This window comes from Panicum virgatum, chromosome 1K, assembly GCF_016808335.1.
Source record: "Panicum virgatum strain AP13 chromosome 1K, P.virgatum_v5, whole genome shotgun sequence".
Classification (NCBI taxonomy): domain Eukaryota; kingdom Viridiplantae; phylum Streptophyta; class Magnoliopsida; order Poales; family Poaceae; genus Panicum; species Panicum virgatum.
The window spans coordinates 26,607,040-26,627,019 of NC_053136.1; the positions used below are offsets into that span (position 1 = coordinate 26,607,040).

General features: G+C 45.5%; 1 long non-coding RNA gene across 1 annotated transcript; it reads left to right on the forward strand.

Moving 5' to 3' along the window:
* Window positions 1-1,010: 1,010 nt before the first annotated feature.
* On the forward strand, window positions 1,011-2,093 carry LOC120700281. The gene is made up of 2 exons (XR_005685862.1): window positions 1,011-1,182; window positions 1,272-2,093. It is a non-coding gene; the product is annotated as an uncharacterized LOC120700281 (long non-coding RNA).
* The last annotated feature ends 17,887 nt before the right edge of the window (window positions 2,094-19,980 follow it).

The window sequence follows — 19,980 nt, forward strand, 5'->3', positions numbered from 1 at the left end:
TGTTTGCTATATTTTGTTAATTTATTCTATTAAAAGGATTTTTGGGGGATAATTCAAATATGAATTGCAAGTGCTTCGAATAATGGAATATGATTAATTGAAAAATTATATTCATGTTTATTGAGTCCAATTGGAGGTCTTTTCCAGAAATGAAAGGAAATTTCAACCACTTTCTTCACGAAACATGACCATGAACGTGCGGCTGAATTGTTTTTAACTTCTATAAAATGCAAATAAAGTTTGAAAATCATGATATTTGTCATGATATCATGATATTGTACGTGGAGACTATAGTAAAAAAATTGGGAAGGTTTTCGCAAAATTTCACACATATGTTGCTTATAAATCAAAGCACCTCCGAAGAAGATCCATAGAGTTGAAAAGGATTCATTAAGATTTCGAGTTATAGTGACGATCGAATTGGGGTTTGACTTCCAAACTTTTTTATAGGCAATAGACATCATAGATTTGTTCTTGCTAAATTTTGGCTATTTTTCAAGTCTGTTTGGTAATTTTTAATTTTTTTGCAATTATAAAATTAGTTCATATAAATTAAAATTGAGCTAATAGTGTATGAAATAATAAAATATTTTTTGTTGAAGCATCAAATAAGAATTTGAAAATAATTTTGGTAGTGTCGTTGACCAAATTTGAAAATATATTCGAATAATTTTGGTAGAATTGCATGAAATAATGAAAAAAAAGAAAAATTTAAAAAAACTTTTGCCAAGTGCCGGATCTAGGACACTCGGCAAACTCTTGTTTGCCGAGTGCCCGATCTGAAACACTCGGCAAACAGCCCCTCACCCCCATTTAAGCCCCGGCCACACACAACACAGCACACACACACAACACACCGCCGGCCACCCCACTCTGTTGGCCTACACCGTCTGCCGGCTGCCCCCACGATGCGCCGGCCCACGCTGCCTCCACCCCGACGCCACCGCGCCGCCGACGACCCCACCCCGACGCCGCACCGCCACTTCCTCACCACCGCGCCGCCGACCCCGCCACGGCGGCTCCACCCCGACGCGGCGTCCCCGCCCCCACGCCGCCGGCCACCCCGACGCGCCGGCCCCGGCGCATCAGCCGCCCCTCCGCCATGGCACCCCCACCCCGACGCGCAGCAGTGGCCACTCCACCTAGGACCACTGCTTTTTTGCCCTATCTTCTAATTTGGCGGTACGAAGTTTTCTTCCAATTATATGCTTCCTTCTCATTTTTCAATTCTGTATCCTGTGTGCTCATTCTGAACATCTGATTCATACTAGGATAATCACTACGGAGGTCCAAGCATGCCGGCGCCGCTGCTGCGAGGGACGCTCCTGCGCTCCATCGGCAACGGCGGCGAGGTGGCCCCTACCGTCCTCCTGCACGGCGTCTGCGCCGTCGCGGGAGCAAGGGCGGCGGCAGGCGGCCGGGAACCGGGATCTATGCTCCTGCACTCCGTCGGCGACGGCGGCGAGGTGGCCCCTGCCGTCCTTTGCACTGCGGACGCACTGTCGCGGGAGCAGGGCTGGTGCGGGCAGCGGTGGGGAGCTCCGGCGGCGGGCTGGTGGCGGCAGTGGTGGCCGGCCAGTGGGGACGATGGATTATTTATTTTTTTATGATTTCTAAAAGTATTTGCCGAGTGTCGGTTCAACACACAGCAAACTCTTTGTCGAGTGCATGAAAAAAAGCCCACGGCAAAGCTAGCTTTGCCGGCCGGCGTTTGCCGTGAGCGGTTTGCCGTGTGTGGCACACGGCAAAGCTTTTGCCGTGTGCATTATGGGCTTTGCCATGTGCATCCGGCACATGGCAAATACGCTGAGTCCGGTAGTGAGCGTAGCTCAGCTTATAAGATTCCTTGTGGTGGAACCTGCTCTATTTTAGGATTTAACCGGTGATATTCTTTTAGTGGTAGGCGACATGCCCGTCGATAGCGTGGCACCAGTGGTAACTTCGTAAATCTCAAGGATCTGCAGGCTCATTCTATCGAAGGTGCTCATAGTGGTTGAATTGTGTGCATGTATTTATAGAAGTGAGTGTGCGTGCATTTATGAGTGTCTTCTTATGTATTGTGTTTCGCAAAAAAAAATAGTTCATGGTGGATTCAATAAAACAAATTTGTTAATGTAAATATTATTATTATTTTCAAAAAGTTTGATTAAAGTTTGCTAAGTTTGACTTAAGACAAGCCTAATACGACATGTAATTAAAAATAGAGGCGGTACAAAGCAGCTAGAAATTAAAATTTATAATGTTATTTATTTGGAACACTCTCGATCCATACATGCATATCTTAATTACCTGGTGAAACTATGTGTCCGTGCTTACGAAGCAGATAAAACCACATAGCAACCGTTTGAAGATCACAGTCCGTAAGATTAGCAGTCCTAATTTCAGTCAATGTAGCATTAATGTCATCGATGAGTTGTAGTCTATCATGAAGGTCCCAAGCAACTGAACTTGCTACTATTTTTGACACGTCTTCCTTCACTTTATCTGCTTGTTCTGCTGCCTTCGACATCTGCCAAAAATAGTATTTTAACTGAGCATATATAACATACATTATTATTAATGCGCTTCTTCTTTAAATCTAAATTATGTAAAAAGAACTCAAAGTATCCCTAGTGCAAAAAAAAATAGAAGCGCCGTTTTTCACTCTACACATGGGTTAGATGATTTATGATGCCCCACTTATTTTGATATATATGGCCCCTTAGTGGCCAATGTGATGTGCACAAATGTTTAATTAGTATATCCGTTGCTAGTTGAGTAAAGATGTTAGCAACTTATAATCCTTAATTTGTCCTATGTACGGATTAATTTTTTAAATCAAGCGAGCATAAAAAGTGTAAGTTGGGTGCTCTATGTAGGAGGCCCTTTTGACCACCCATAGCTTGAAAATTAGCTGCCCAATCCACATGAGCTACCTAGACCTAGATTTCACTTGTCACTAGACCTATGCTTTGGTCTCATTTTAGATTAAGCTAGCTACTGATCTTATTAGCGCCCTTTATAATATGGGAAAATGGGAAAACAAAGACAAAAACTACTTTGTCTATTAACACCAAATGATATTTAAATCAGACTTAGTCTTCATATAAGTATCATTTCCACCAAAATTGTGAAAATCAATGATGGGGCAATAAAAGCTTGAAAAGCCCCTAATTGTGACCTAACTCAAAATTGTCGCTGCAAAAAGCATGTTAATCGAAATGATCATGTTGTCATAATAAATTATCCAAATCAAATTAGGGGCTTAGATGCTATTTCATTGTCCAACAGGAAGACCCTCTGACCAGAACACATGGAGACTAGAAAAACAAGGGATGAGAGGGTAAGGGCAGTCATGAGAGAATCCACGTTCACCTCACCTTCAAATTAAAGGTAACCTTGCGTGGATTATATATACAAGCCTATGGAAGCCGGGATCAGCTTCCATGTGATTGCATAATAAGGAAGGAGATACGTGAGGATTAGGGAGGAATATGTATAAAACCTTTGGCTTCCCGAGTAGTAGATTATTCCTTAGCATCCATACGTATCTGTGACATTAACTCTTATACCTTTTCAACAATTATTATAAAATAGCATTTCCAATTATTTTTTTGCTATTTTTCTTATTAAAACTTATTACATTCCGCGTTATAGTTAGTGGACCCCCTGATTAATTCTTCTATGAGGATGATAAATAGCATTTGTTCTAAAGGGTTCAATAAGTTTAGGCAAAGGTCATTTCACCAAATGGCTTCCTAATTGAATATCCCACTTGTTCCAAAATATGATGTTTTGGGAGATCATCACGGTATCCAGTAGGGAACTTCAAGCACTACTTCTACAAAACTATGAAAGTATATGAGAGTGGTGATCAATGCAAGAGAGGATCAACTCCATGCTTTATATATTAGGACGTCATGAATGGGTGGAACTTGTGGAATATTAATAGGAAAAGTTCATCCTCCGAACAATTAATCATTCAAGTTATGAGCAATGAACCCACTATCTTCAATGTTATTCATCTTGGTAATGGATGTCCTGGGATTTATGATTTAAAAAGTAGCCCACGAGGCTGTTACAACCGCTCTCAACACGGTCCGATGACATGGTGATGTTCCTCGGACCGGCTGCTACTGACATTGCCTATCACTACTACAAAAATGATTTGTAGCAACACGACATTTTTTTCTAGAGGCGGATCAAATTGTGACCCGTTCCTACAAATAAAACGATGTTACTGTAGCATCCGTCCGCCTCTAAAAATATATTTTTAGGGACGGGTGATGGGGTCACCCGCCCCTACAAATACTTGACATTTGTAGGGGCGGGTGACCACGTCAGCCGCCCCTAGAAAGCACTCACCGCGGGCTCCGTATTCTTGTGTGTATTTTTGATTCAATCCCCTCTCGAATCTCTCCTGAATCTGCTTGAATTTTGAGTTTTCCCCAAATCGCGTTCATGGAAGAGACACTCGAATTTTCATTCGATTCATAGTGGTTTCTTGATTGTTTTGCGATCTTTTTCATGGATCTATTAGACCTTGTGACCTTGCATCTATGGATCAAATCTCGTTTGAATAGGTGGAGTTTTGAGATAGTATTTTTCGTTCGAATGTTTGGTGTTTGCTTGTCTTCGTTCGTTTAATTTTTCTGTTCATGTACAGGGCACGCCGCGGCCGCAGCGGCGGCCTGACGCGAGGCGGAGCAGGCAACGTGAGCAGGGCGCGGCGTTTCAAGCGGCGACTGCTGCTCCGTCTTCAGCGGCATCGTCTACGAGCTCGCTACCATGCCATGCCACACAACACACATCACCTTGACACCCACGAATCATCAATACATGCCTCCATGCAAGCGATGATTGCTCTCGCAGGTCCAATCAGGTTCGTCGTGAAGCCATGGACAAGCGGCGGCGGCGGCCAGACGAGCAGCGACGGCCTGGCGCGGCGGGGTTGGCTCGGACGGCAAGCGCGGCGGCTTGGCGAGCGGCGGCAGCGGGGCTAGCTCGGACGGACAGACGGCCGGCGTGGCCTGGCGAGCGACGGCAGGGCTAGCCTGGACGGCCGGCGCTGCTATTTTAATTTTGATTTTTAAATCGGTTAGTAGGGGCGGGCGACGAGATGACCCGCCCCTACAAAGAGCATTTTTAGCTGCGAAGAGTAGGGACGGGTATCCCGCCCCTACAAATATAGTTTTGCCCGCCCCTACAAAGCATTTATGTAGTAGTGCATAATATGTGGTGACCAAGAGCTTGTTGTCCTGCAGATTTACTGCATGCCACCATTGCTGAATTCGCCTGAAGGTACGTGGGTTTACTTCTTTCTCTATGAAAGCTAACCACAAAGACCAAGTCCAACCTATCGTCGACAAGATCGCAGACCAGCTTGGAAAGCGGACTTAATGATGAGGGCTGGTCAGAAAGTGCAGGTTCAGTTCGTGGTCACCGCTATGTTTGTCTACGTCCTAATGGCCATTGATTTCCAGCCATGGGCTATCAAAGCTGTTGACAAAATTTGGCGCAGTTTTCTTTGGCATGGTCGGAAAAAAAGCACAAGGTGGGCATTGTCTAGTATCACGGGAGAAAACTTGTCACCCCCCTGAATTAGGTGGTCTCAGCATTTCAAATCTCAAGATTCTGGATGAGGTGGATTTGGCTGCAAAAACCAGAACCCAGTCGTCCTTGGGCTTATTTACTAATATAGTTTCCTGATCCGGTACGCTTTTTTTTCCTTGGGGTGCATCACCTCTGTAGTTGGAAACGGTTAACATACCGCCTTCTGGAAAGACCGGTGGCTTCATGGCAACTGTTTGCGGACGTTGCTCCCTGACTCTTAGCTGCTGTACTAAAAAGAAGCGCTGTCAAATTGGACTTGGATTTCAGATATAACCGTTGGGATCTCTTAGATGGCTTTGAGCTGCAGCCGGAACCATTGTGTGTTCGATGGCATCACGCCTAGCATTGCTGGTGCCTTGGTCGCTGCAGGTGAGGAACATCAACTCTGGTCATTGGTCAGCTGTCACTTTTGACCGCCGCACACTCCCTGTGGATTAGTTGTACGTGTGTGTTGTGTTTTGGGTCATCTTCGTTCTAGTTATGCAGGCACGGATATAAATGTTATAACAGTGTTGTGTGTGTGTGGGGTGGGGGGGGGGGGGAGGTTGTGAGTTGTAAGGGTATTTAACCCCTCCTTTTAAATATAATATGATGAGGCGCAGCTCTATTGCATTTTTGAGAAAAAAATGAAGTCATGTTTAAATAGTTGCACTCTGTGTTCTAGCATCCCTATAGATATGGGTCTCCATCGATAATAAGCAGAGCAATGCAATGTTATTTTTGTATATAGTTATGGAATATACATTTTAATCCCAAGACCTTTGTCATCAATACATTTTAAACTTTATTTTACTTCAAGTGTGGTATATATATGTTAAAATAATATTCCTAGCTGTTAACTTGTTGAACTAGTGTGAGAAAATACCACCACTCAATCCTTGTCAAGCTATCTGCAGAGACACTACCAGAGAAGTACACCATATACTGACTACACTATAGTCACCCACTACAGAGACACTACCAGGGATCTATATATATACCGACTATACTCAACCTGCAAGGGGTTCAGGTCGACCCTCTTATGAAATCGCTCCGCTCCTTGAATCAGTGCGTGGATCGAAGCGGACCAACCCCAAAACAGAGATGAGCAGCAGGGTCGTGAGCCTATTGACCCCTAGAGACCCTGGATCGACCCTTTGAGCATCGCCGCTCCTTGCTGCCACCACGTTCAAGAGCTTTTCCAACTCGTCGCCGCCCATTGTCACGAGATTGAGCTTTGGTCCGAGGAGCCCCGTGGGTTATTCCGAGCAGAACAAGGGCCGGGTCAGTTCTTGACCGTGTTTTTGTGCAAACGGGGCAGCGGAGCGCGCGCAGGGGCACTCCGGTCCAGTCCCTTTGCAGGCTGACTGACTACAAGCTATAGAGAATTACTACCGAGGAAGATTGTCAATGACCTGCTGACATCCCCCGCTTGCACATTACCATTAACACAGCTTGATTTGGTGTGCAGATATTTTGTCCACGCCAGATTATATTGCCACCAAGACTTAATATATGCAATATTGATCTTGTTTTGTAAATGTTGTCAAAATAAACATTTTTAGCATGCGATGCTTAGTTTGGAAATAGTTTAAAGTTTAAATGTTGAAGGCAATAATTATCACGAATTGCAAAAACCTGTTGAGCGGACGTAGCCAGAGGACTGGAGTCGGTGAGGAAGAAATCTCCCCAGATGGATGGCTCAAAACTTGAGGTGTCTCTGTTCGCACGGTCCTCCATTTCTTTTGGCTGCTTGTTAGCATTAGCGGTGGCACTAGAAACGATGCCAGCGGTGGCCCGAATTCAAACATGTGAAGGCTGCTGCCTCCATGATGAAAGACTAGGAGGGACCTGTCGAACCAGCAGCAATTGCTTGCCGGGCGATGCCCTAGCACCGGCGGCAGAGGTGCCAACGGGAGGACGGCAGCCAAGGCTGCAGCGTCGTCCACTCGGCAGAGGTGATTGTCATTTTCCAGCAACGTGCAGTGCTTGGAATCTGATCTGCTTGCAAGTTCAACAAGTTGGGTCACAATGCATGCCATTCCCACGCCTTATGTAGGTGCCTTATGTCAGTCTTGTTCTCCGACTGGGGGGTTGGTTGCAAAAGGCCGCATTCACGTGAACCTCGAGCAGCTGGGGTTTCATTGGTATACTATCAGCGTGGTTAACGTGATGCTACCAACTAGAACGACTAGAGATCCGCCGTTGTGTTCTCATATTGTTGAAGGAATTGAATTTGGATGACCTCTGGTGCTCATACAGACAAGAATCTAGAATTGCTTTTGTTTTTGTTAATATTTAACATGCCACCAGCAATTTTCGCTGGTGAAAGTGATGGCAAATATACTTATATTAATTAGTTACTCCACGTAACATAAAGCCATCAGATGGAAATGTTGATCACGATGGCAAACATATATTAATGCAAACGTGAAACATATATAATTTGATTAATGTAATGTATCACAGCGACATGTTCCATCAGAAGTTTTATAGAGATGATTGGCGCGCCTTGCATTGATTGCTATGTCAACGTTTAACCCCCCAATGCTATATGGATTGCCTTTGTATTCTCAGATATTTAATGTCACTAGGTATATGTCTGTGTGTTGCTACAGGTGGCAAAAGAAATTGAGCCAATTCTCTCAGTACCACAAAAACTCTAGCCTATTCCTTTACGACCATAAAATTTTATGAATTCTCCTAAGTATCATAGAAATTTTGGTTTACAACTTCAATACGATTCCATCCCTTTTTCCATCCATCTGCTGTTAACTGAACTGTGAAAAGATGAATTTGCCCTCTGGTCCCACATATATGCTGTAATATACCAATTACTCAGATAAATTTTTTTTAGTTTTCAAAATCGAGGGAGATTAGAGATTTGACCAAAATTTGACTTTCTTAATCGTTGGTCAGATGGACGATCGGGCACCGCGCTTACATAGAGCTCGTCGAAACAAATCGGTTTGACTACTAGCTTGTTTGGTTTGGATGTCATATGGATTTTTAACAGACCTTTGAAGCTGGACCATCGGGTATTGTTTTTCTGGTCAAAAGAAAAAGAGGGGAGGATTGATCCTTTATTGTCGCCGCCCTCCTGTCGATGTTTTTTCCATAGTGTCGCCACCCCTGCCCCAGCCCTCGTTCCTGTCCACTGCCGCCTCCCCTTCTTCTGCTGCACGCAGCCTTTCATCTCTTGCTTGCTAACTAATCAGTCCAACGTGGGGGAGGATCTAGGGAAGAAGCAAGGGAGAAAAGGAGTAGCAGCACACGGAAGGGAACAGAGGAGAGGGAGCCGCAGGTGGGGAACCATTATTTTGAAAATTGGTGAGGTTACCACGGTGCTGACCCCTATTAAACATGCCCACAAAGTTTTGGGTAGAGATTCAATCCGAGGATTGGTTTTTAGTTATGTCAAAACAATTAGGCTGATTTATTTGATGAATTTCTGGCATTAATGGGTGGGGAATTTGATCCTGCTCTAACAACGAAAGTTGTAGGTTTCGTCGATATCTTTCCACTGGCGCTGGTTTCATTCAATTCCGATTAGCGGTTTAGGAGATATCTTCAAAACTGTATCGCTGTTCCATTTAGAAAATGTGTGCGTAGAAACTGTTTATCTTTTTTCAATTTAGAGGCCGAATTTCCCATGGGTGCTGTAATGACAGTTGTAGGAAATTCTCTATAGATGTTCAAGATGTATTTATTTACTGCATTTGGTTAAGCGAATCAAAAGTTATGGGCCAAACAGCGAGTAATTTTGAGAGTTAACGGTTTAGGCTTTTATCTCGGGATTTCTTTGGTATATAGGCTTTTGGTCGATATGAACTAATTCCTAAGAGTGATTTATTCTATAGGTTCGATAAATTCTAGTGGCGAGCGTGTGACGCCGGATTCTCGGCAAGGTTAAGGCAAGTGCAATGACGAACCTCTTGATGTGTGACTATGTTTGTGGCTTTCTTGCTGCCCTCGGGTAACGTTTATTCAATGTCTTTATTTCATATGTCAATTCCTTTAAGCATCATGTCATAATTTTCTGGTTCTATCAAATGTTCAAGATCAAGTGCCGGGGGTTTGTATAAACACCGGTTGTGCAATTTGATTCTTATGTTCAGATTCCTATGAATAAGTGTTGGCCCCACTTATTCGGCTTTACCGGTAAATGCTAAAGAAGTTTCAGGTGATGTCCATTTCATACGGAAACTACTATTTCATTGTTGTTCCATTGATTTTGGATTTCCATTTTTCATGTACTTGCAGTCATTTTTCGGGTTCCGAATTGTGCTTGCTGAGTATTTTTACTCACTCGTGTTTATTTGGTTTAGGTACTCGCTGATCAAGTTTGTATGGAATGGGAGTAGCCACTTCATGATGAGCATGCACACCTTTTGCCATTCATTAAACAAATCTCTAGGCTAAATAATTTTTTGATATTGAGGATTCTCACGTGGTTGTTTGGTTGTTGCTTGAGATTTATTTATTCGATTGTATTGGTTGATGAGAAAGTCTATTTACTATCTTTATATTCACTATGCTATATTTATGTCTTGTGTGTCGCGGATGTTAGAATTTACAAAGGAGACTGCCAAAATTTTCTAGAATTTTAATAATAGTGCAAATTAATGTCTTTAGTCGTAACCTCCAGGTATATCGGTACTTGGGGCGTTACAGTTGGTACCCAGAGCCAGGTTATATTTGGTTGTTAGATTGTTTAAGGCTAAACATTTGTGAAACTTGATTAGGCCTACAATTAAAATTTGACACACTTATGCACAATACAATGGGTTGCATGGGCATATTCTGCATCTTGTTTTCTGCTGTCTAATTTTCTTTATGTGCTTACTCCAGCTATGTTAGCACGTTGTTAATTTGTACCCTCATTGTTTTTCCAAACTATTAGAACTATGCCGCAGCGAAGGAGTGCACGTAATGCTGCGCGTGGGTGAGGTCGTGGCAGAGGCTGTGGTCATGGTAGACGCGATGTTAACCTGCAGGTTAACAATGAACAAGTGAACCAAGAAAATGAAGAGGTTGAAGGGGAGGAGGAACACTCAGTTGCTGCTGCTGCCCTCGTCGGTGGTGGTGCAAATGCTCCAGTTCAAGCAATGACATTTACTAGGTGGATGTCTATGCACTTGGACACTTTTGATGGCCCAAGAACACTTTCTGATGCTATTGATTGGCTGTGCAAGATGGAGAAGGTCATGGCTGCATGTAGACTGAGGAGATGGTCCTGTTTATTTCTCACCAGTTGACGGGCCAGACCAATATTTGGTGGGTAGTCGTGTGTGATTCATGGACTCCTACTCGTGGTGCTATCGTTTGGGAGGTTTTCTTGGCGCAGTTCAGTTCTAAGTATTATCCGGACTCCTTCAGGGACAAGATGAATGATGCATTGAACCACATTCAGCAGGCGGACAAGACAGTGGATGAGTATGAGAGGGATTTTAGCAACATTGTTTGCTTTGTGCCTAATGTTGCAAGTGATGAGCGTGGTACTTAATGCCTGGTACAGGGAGGTGATGGGAAGAAATCCTCCTACCACATATATCACACCAGTTGAGAAGGCTAGGGGTATGGAGACTCAGTTTCAGCTTACCATGGTCCAGCAGAGACGTAATGGGAATTTGAGTAACACGGGTGGTGAACATAAGAGGGTTTACCAGGAGGGAGGAGAGCCCTCGCAGTAACCCTCTTTCAAGAAGTCTAAGGAAAACCAACTGTCTCAGCAGCCTTCCAAGTCTAAGCAATCAGGGGCTCAGTCTTTTTCAGGGCAACATGGTGGGAACTCCTCATTCATGCATCCTGTTCTAGGACAAGGTTTTGATTTGTTTCAAGGGTGGAAAGCCACATCGTGCCTAGAATGTGGTTTTTCTAGTACATGTAACACTTGTGGCAAGGAGGGGTATGTCAGCATGGTTTGCAAGAGAAATTCAAATTGTATCATCAAGTGGCAACGTTCAGATTCTTCTTCGGCTGGATCCACCTCAGTTGCAAGTTCTAGGGGTTCGGCTCCTACAGTTGGTGCTCCTCGTGGTATAGTTCAGATGATGGCTGGTCCCCCAGCTCCATATCCTTCATGTCCTCAGTACTACTACCCTCCACCGGGTTACTATTGGCCTCCACCTCAGCTTCCTACACCGCGTGCTCCTTTATAGTTACCTGCTCCTACAGCTCAGCTTCCTCAGTATGCGGCGGGAGGTTCTAGTTCGATAGCACCTACTAGTGTATACACCATGCCTACAGCTTCTATCTCGGTCGCCCAGATGTGGTTTCAGGTATTCTTGATGTTGGTTCACATGATGCTCATGTTTTATTTGATTCGGGTGCTATGTTTTCGTTTATTTCACTTAATTTTGCGAGAAGGACCAATATATCTAGTCAACAGATTTCTGAGTAAATTCATGTTAGTTCTCCTGGGGGCTTGATATCTAGTTCAGTGGTGTGCCCGGGTTGCACTATTTCTATAGGTGGAGATGCCTTTTGTGGCTATTTAATGGTGATTCCCTTACCAGTTTTTGATGTTATTCTGGGCATGGATTGGTTACATCACTATCGAGTTGTTATCTCTTGTTTTTGGAAGACTGATACACTTGAGGCGCCATCAGGACAAACCATAACCTTTCAAGCTAATCCACCTAGTCCGTACTGGTGATGGCGAGTCTCTTTCCTGGGCGTCGCCCTATGAAGACAGGCTTTCTTTGGAGCCTGGTTAAAATGCTTACCAAGCCATTGATTATTGAGGAAATTCTAGTAGTGTGAGACTATCTTGATTTCTTCCCAGATGAGCTACCAGGAATGCCACCCAAGTGTGAAGTGGAGTTTCGTATTGACCTTATACCTAGCACTTGTCCTGTAGCTTTTGCCCCATACCATTTGTCTCGCCCTTTTCAAGAGGAGTTGAGAAAGCAGTTGAATGATTTGCTGTCGAAGACATTAATTCGACGAAGCATGTCACCGTGGAGGGCCCCTGTGCTATTTACTAAAAAGAAGGATGGTGGTTAGCGTATGTGTGTTGACTATCGTGGCTTGAATACTGTGACAAACGAGAACAAGTACCCATTGCCCCATATTGAGGTGTTGCTTGAGTGATTGAAGGGGGCTATAGTATTTTCCAAGATTGATCTTCAGTCTGGGTATAATCAGATTCCTATTCAGGAGGAGGATTATTGAGAAGACAACCTTTTCCACCATGTATGGCCATTATGAGTTCAGTGTTATGTCTTTTGGACTCACTAATGCGCCCCCATACTTCATGGAGATGATGAATAATATGCTTCAGGGATTGGAGGAGTTTGTTGTAGTGTTTATTGATGATATACTTATCTTCTTCACAATTGAAATGGAGCATGAGATCCATTTGTGGAGAGTTCTTGAGACTCTAAGGAGTCATAAATTCTATGCTAAATTCAAGAAGTGTGAGTTTTGGCTTTCAGAAGTTGGTTTTCTAGGCCATGTGATTAATAAACATGGCATCTCTATTGATCCTGGCAAAGTTTCTACTATAGTGGAATGGGAAAGACCAACAAGTGTCAAAGAAGTCAAGAGTTTCTTGGGTATGGCAGGTTATTACCGACGCTTTGTAAAGGATTTCTCTATCATTGCTAAGCCTATGACAAAGCTTACTCAGAAGAACATTATATTCGTGTGGACTCAAGAGTGTGAACATTGCTTTCAAATATTGAAGGAAAAGTTGGTGACTGCTCCTTTTCTTATCCTCCCTGAGCCCGGCAAATGTTTCATTGTTTATTCAGATGCTTCTCGCGTAGGACTTGGTTGCGTCCTTATGCAAGATGGAAAGGTAATTGCCTATGCATCAAGGAAATTGAAAACACATGAACAAAACTACCCCACTCATGATATAGAGCTTGTTGCAGTTGTTTTTGCACTTAAGATTTGGAGGCACTATTTATATGGGGAGTCATGTGACATTTTCACTGATCATAAGAGTTTGAAGTACATTTTCACTCAGAAGGATCTGAATTTGTGGCAAAGGAGGTAGTTGGAGTTGATCAAAGATTATGATCTGAATATTCAGTACATGCCAGGCAAAGCAAATGTGGTGGCTGATGTCTTGAGTCGTAAGGCTTCTCCTCCAACCATGAATGCATTAGTAGCTGATTTTGAGTGGATGGGTATCTCCTACTGCTTTGCTGGAGTGGCAGAAGCTGAGACACAATTAATTCTATCGTCAGCTGTACCAGGGTGTGTGTTGGAGGCACAACACTAGGACCGATTATTAATAGATGTGAGGAAACATATTCATGAGGGGAAGGTTGGGGACTTCACCTTGGATGCTTCTGGCGCTGTTCGATTTTGTGGTCGGGTGTGTGTGCCACAAAGGTCTCAAGTTAAAGAAGATATTCTCAGAGAGGCACATCGTACTCGATACACCGTCCACCCTGGTGAGAATAAAATGTATCATGGTCTGAAGAAAACTTATTGGTTGGAAGAGGGTGAAGAATTGAAGATTGATGCGGCCAAGTATGTGGCTTCGTGTGGTATTTGCCAGCGGGTGAAGGCTAAGCATAAGAGTCCTGCGGAAAAATTGCAGTCCTTACAGGTTCCTATGTGGCCTTAGGATGATATTGCTATGGATTTTGTGGTTGGTTTGCCACGTTCTCCAAGAGGACGAGACACTATATGGGTTTTTGTTGATCAACTGAGTAAGGTGGTCCATTTCATTCCTATTCGGTCCACAAGTAGACCCACTGATTTGGCACCTATCTACATGCGGGATGTAGTGCGATTACATGGTGTACCTCGCACCATTGTTTCAGATAGGGATGCCAAATTTGTTTCTAAGTTGTGGGATACCCTGCAAAAAGCATTTGGCACTACCTTGAGGATGAGCACTGCTTTTCACCATCAAACAGATGGACAGTCTGAGCGAACGATTCAGACCTTGAAAGATATGCTTAGATCATGTGTACTATCTTGGAAAGGGAAATTGTGAGGATCATTTACCACTCATGGAGTTTTCCTATAAGAACAGCTATCGTTCTATTATCTGTTGTGCTCCATATAAGGCTCTATATGGGAGAAAGTGCAGATCACCAATTTGCTGGGATGCAGCGAGTGAGAAGGCTATTTTGGAGCCGGATTGGGTTCAGCAAACCACTGAGCGGGTTGCTGAAATTCGAGAACACATGTTAGTAGTTCAAAGTAGACAAAAGAGTTACGCTGATGTGAGAAGACGAGACCTGGAATTTGGAGAAGGCGATGAGGTACTTCTTAGGGTGAGGCCTACCAAAGGTGTTCTAAGATTCAATACTAAGGAAAAGCTTAGTCCAAGGTTTATTGGTCCTTTCGTGATCAAAGAGCGTGTGGACAAATTGGGTTATCAATTGGAGTTGCCTGAGTCGATGAGAGGGGTTCACGATGTATCCCATGTCTCAATGTTGAGAAAATATCTAAGGGACCCAGAAGATCATATTACTGTGAAGCCGGTTACCATTGAGCAAGATTTGTCATTTCAGTCTTATTCGTTAGGATTCTGGAAACATTAGAGAGAGTCCTTAGACGCAAAACATTCAAGTATGTAAAGGTGCTATGGACTAACAAAACTGAGCATGAGGCAACCTGGTAGATTGAGTCACATATGTGTGAGGAGTATTGTTGACGGTCACTAACGACCCTATTTGACCGTAAACTCCTGCACAAAATTGAATCATAATGTGGAATAAATGCTAGGATAGACTTATTTACTAACGAATTCCACAGATGATACTTGAGAATGTGTGCAGGTGATTTTAAGCTAATTTTGCAGCATAACGGTTTGGCATGATCCAAGACACGACGTTCCAGGGAATCAGAGCGCGACATGTGTCATAACATAGATTGGATAGCCCACCAGAGCAAGAAACCGACATAACAGAAGCCATACCTCGTGCAAATGACATGTGGGCCCAGAGTTCAGCCCAACAGAAGAAGATAGAGGTCGGTTGGCCCCACTAGGTGGCCGGCCGACCACCCTAGTCAGCCAACGGCCCAATGGGCCCCACCACCTCAAATCTTCCATGTGGAGGTGAAGCGTCCCCTCATAAGAGAAGACTTAAATGTGATACAAACATCAGTCCCAGGAGGCTGATGACACATTTATTACACCAGATGGTTCATTACCGTACAACTCTACGCGGTAGTGAGCAGATAAGCGCCACTATCGCAAGAATTACAACCCACACCCACACAACGATATTAAATACAAAAAGGGGGTCATCAGAGTCTTGCGCCATGCGGTATCTCCTGCGGGTGACCCTAATTCACAGGCAAGGCTGGGTGCAGGACGGTACCCTACTCAACGTCCTCTGGAACGAAGTCAGGGTCTTCCTCTGTAAAAATTAAGAATGGGGTGAGTACAAACGTACTCAGCAAGTCCAACCACACCCACGGAAGGGGGGTATAAATAGAATATAATACACAGGGTAAATCAAGGATAAGGCTAGGGTTTGATTTGCGGAAAGCAATATTTTATGCAGGGGTTCATTTGAAAGAAAGCATTTTCCAAAACCAGTTTCTTGTACTGAGTAACACGAGGGGTTGATCCACACAAGATCCAAGTTTTAAGCTGCTACCGGACTCCTCATCCGCCGTAGCACACGACACAACTGCCAGACACATTTCCAAAACAACTCACGCCAGCCCATCCCACAATAAACACTAGTTATGTGACCACACCGTAACTCGCCCAGTACCGTGGGCACGGCTATTCGAATAGATTCTTAACTCTGCAGAGGTGTGCAACTTTACCCACAAGCGGGGTACCGCAACTCGATCACCTTAGTGTCGGTGCAGATCCCAACAAAGCCATTACCCACCTTAGCTAGACCTGACTAGCCATCACGGGATGCACCAAGGGGTCATTGACCTATCACAGAGGTTGTAACCGGGGCATAAGTCACACAGAGCTAATCCCTTCTCCTTGATCACCCGTTGCTCTCAGCTCTCCTGATGGCTATCAGACTAACTAGTGGGGTTTATGCTAAGCCGTTGCCCATACAACGGTCGAGTGGTTTGCACGATAGTGGAGTTAGGTGAGATGACACACCAACTTGGTCCTTAGTGGTGACAAGATGGATATCTCCCTTCCTTGCTCTGCCACACAGGCACGAGCACACCATCGGCAAATCACATAGAAATGCCATCCATCCCGTCTAAACTCATCTTTCGAAAATCCCACTTTTATCCCCTCCCACACACACACACACCTTTTCTTTATAAAAACAAGTTGTATTGTGTATAAGATCCTAAGCGTTCTAGCAGCGATTAACGTCCAAACAAAACACATTCAGACATTAATCTAGGTGATCAAGGAATGGTTATAACAAATCAAGGGGTGGCTATCCAACCATGTTTTCAGCAGGCAAAACATATGCAATTTTGTAAAACGGGCCAATAGGTTGTATTTATAAAAACTAGGACAAAAGCATGCATCAAAGGATGGGATTGAACTTGCTGTCTTCAAAGCCTTCCGGGAGGTCCTGGTCAAAGTGCTGTCCTTCGAGCTCGGGGTCGCAGAACTGGTCCTCGTTCACCTGCTCGCAGTACTGCTCGTCAATGGGCTCTCCTTCGTTCTCACCGTGGTCTACGACGCATACAAGCAAGCACACAATCAAGAAAAAGAAATAAAAGTTTTATCATTGAGCTCGAATCGGAAACAGTTAAGATATGGGGTTCGGAGTAATATTTTTGGGTGGTTTCCTAATGGCACGTTCAAAACTATGTTATGAGAGGCGTGATGAAGTTTTAGGTCGATCCGAGGTCGTTTGGCGCATGAACTGATAGGTTACAGGAAGGTTTAGGGGTCAAATAAGGATCCAAGGACTTGTTTGTAATTATATTTGAGAAGGCAGGGGCTTGGTTTGTATTTTAGAATTTTTCTAGGTCAATTTGGAAAAGGTCAGGGGTTTATTTATAAATGTGTTTATATGAGAGGATGGTTTATTTCGAAATATATTAAAGGAAGGGTTTAATTTGCAAAAATGTTAAAAGGTGGGAGGGATCTTAAGCAATTAGGAGAAGGGCCAGGGGGTTATGGGCAAATTGCCCCTCTCCTTCTCCCTCGCGACCAAAACAGGGGAGGGGGAGGCGGCTCGCCGACGACGGCCTGGCCGGCGGCCCTGGGCTCGATGGCGGTCAAGGGGTGAGGGAAAAGGGAGAGGGAGTCGCGGTGGGTCGATTCCCCCACTTAATTTGGGCGGAGGTGGCCTGTGGAGGCGCGGCCATGGTGGCGGGCGGCCGGGGTTAGGGGAGAAAGGGAGAGGGAGGTGAGGAGGTCCTATTCCCCTCCTAACCTCAAGCAGAGACGGTGCAAGGAGGCGGCTCCGCGGTGGCTGGCGAGGGGCGGCGGCTATGGCTCTGGGTGGCGGCGCTGGGGAGCTGGTGAGGGAGTTAGTGGCGGCGGTAAGGTTCGTGGTGGCGAAGGGCGACGCGGGTGGACCCTTTTATAGGCGAAATGAGGCAGTGGCGAGGCGGGAGAGGGGAGGAGTAGGTGGTGGCGGCCGGTGAGCGGCGCGGCAAGCCTTAATAGCGTTCGGCCGCGTTCACTCGTCGCAGAGCGGCGCACGGGCGGCGAGGCGGCGCAGGGGTGATGGGACGCGAGCGGCAGCAGCGGGTGGTGGCAGTGGCGAGCACAGGGCGGCGCTGTTGCTGGCGACGGGCGGCGCGCGGCATGCGCATGTGGGCGGGGTCGGGAGCAGTGGCGAGCGGGACCGGGGCGGCCGGCGAGCGGCGCGGCCACGCGTGCGCGTGCGCGTCGAGGCGGCGAGCGGCACGGCGGCTCAGCGAGGCAGGGGTGTGCTCGTGGGCACGGTGGGGCTCGCGGCGTTGCGGCTCGGCGCGCCGGGCGCGTGCAGCAGTGGCGAGCACGTGGGCAGGGCGCGTGCAAGCGGCAGCAGGCGAGCGCGTGGGGTCGGCCAGGGCAGAGCACGCGCGTGGAGGAGGGAGGCGGCCGGTGCTTGGCACGGCGGGGTGCGGGTCAGGGGGCGAGCGAGCGTGGCCGCGAGGAGCGGGACAGAGCAGAAGGGGGAGAGGGAGAGGGAAGGAGAGAGGAGAAAAGAAAAGAAAAGAGGAAATGGAAAAGAAAAAGGAAAATGGAAAAATAAAAGAAAAGGGAAAGAGGGAGAGAGAAGAGAGATCGTGCGCGTGCCAGCGAAATCCGCGGCGGCGACCGCGGGTTGGTCGGCCACGCGCGCGTTGTCAGGCGGCACTTAGCGCGTCGCGCGGAGAGGAAAAAGGAGATGGGACATCAGTTGTTCGGGACAGGAAAAATTCCCGGAATTTAGGGTTTAGGGCTTTATGAGGGTCTTGAGCTCAACGATGAAAAATAATATTGAAAATAAAATAGCGCGTGATTTATTTTGTGGATTTTCGGGATGTTACAAGAGGCTCATCATTGGATGCTTAAGTCGGTTCTTGGAGGAAGAGGTGCAGAAGACACCCCTGTTGGCCGTGGCTCCCTCCTATAAATACAATGGGGGGGTGAAGAAACGAAACACACACCACACACAACACAACTCACCTCTCTTCCTTTGGAGCTTGGAGGTCCTCATCCTAGATGCTTTAGGCAGCCTAGGAGGTGTAGATGATTAGGAGGAGAGTAAGAAGGAGTCGGGGGAAGTCCGGGTTTGTCGGCACTCTTCTCCACTTGTACCTCGACGGATGCTTATTCAGTTATAAGTGTTCGAGACTTTCTTATTTAGAATTAGAATTTCGTTGCAAGTTATTTCTTCTGCCTTATATAAATTGAGTGTATGCTTAGAGTAGCATTTGATCCTAGCTTAAGACTCTAGATCGAGAAGGATAATCTTGGCCAGGGTTAGGATTAGTACGGAATAGCGTAGACATGGTGTCTAGGCTAGACTTTACCACTCAGTTGTCTGATAATCCCACAGTTCGTTGAGGTAGCCAGCAGGTGGTGAGAGCCCTGTCCGAGCCCTAGTAACCCTCCACGTCCGGATATTGGATAGAGCATTATTACTGGATCTATTGGCTTGTATAAGCCAGTCGAAACCGGTAGCTCGAAGTATAACGACGAAGTATCTTTTCCTTTAAACATAGATTCTAAATCTTAGGAAGTCCACTCTATCCTATCCCACCTAGACCTGTGTGTGTGTGTGTCCTTGGATGAGCCTGAGCCCTTAGGTAGTATACTCACGTTCCTCAGTGGATACAATACCCTGAAATACTCAGCCTGTAGCAATGCTTGCTGGAACTCAGCCATGTTCTTCTCTCTTGTCTTTTGTTCCAGACCCGACCCGACCCAGTACCAATTTCTAGAATGAATGTTTTCCTGAGCTTGATGTATAAGCCTGAACTTGACTTTTGGATCTTAGGTTGTGAACTTGCCAAATATGCAGTAAATCTAAGGAGAATGCAAACTAAAGTGTTTTGAAATCTTGGGAAAGA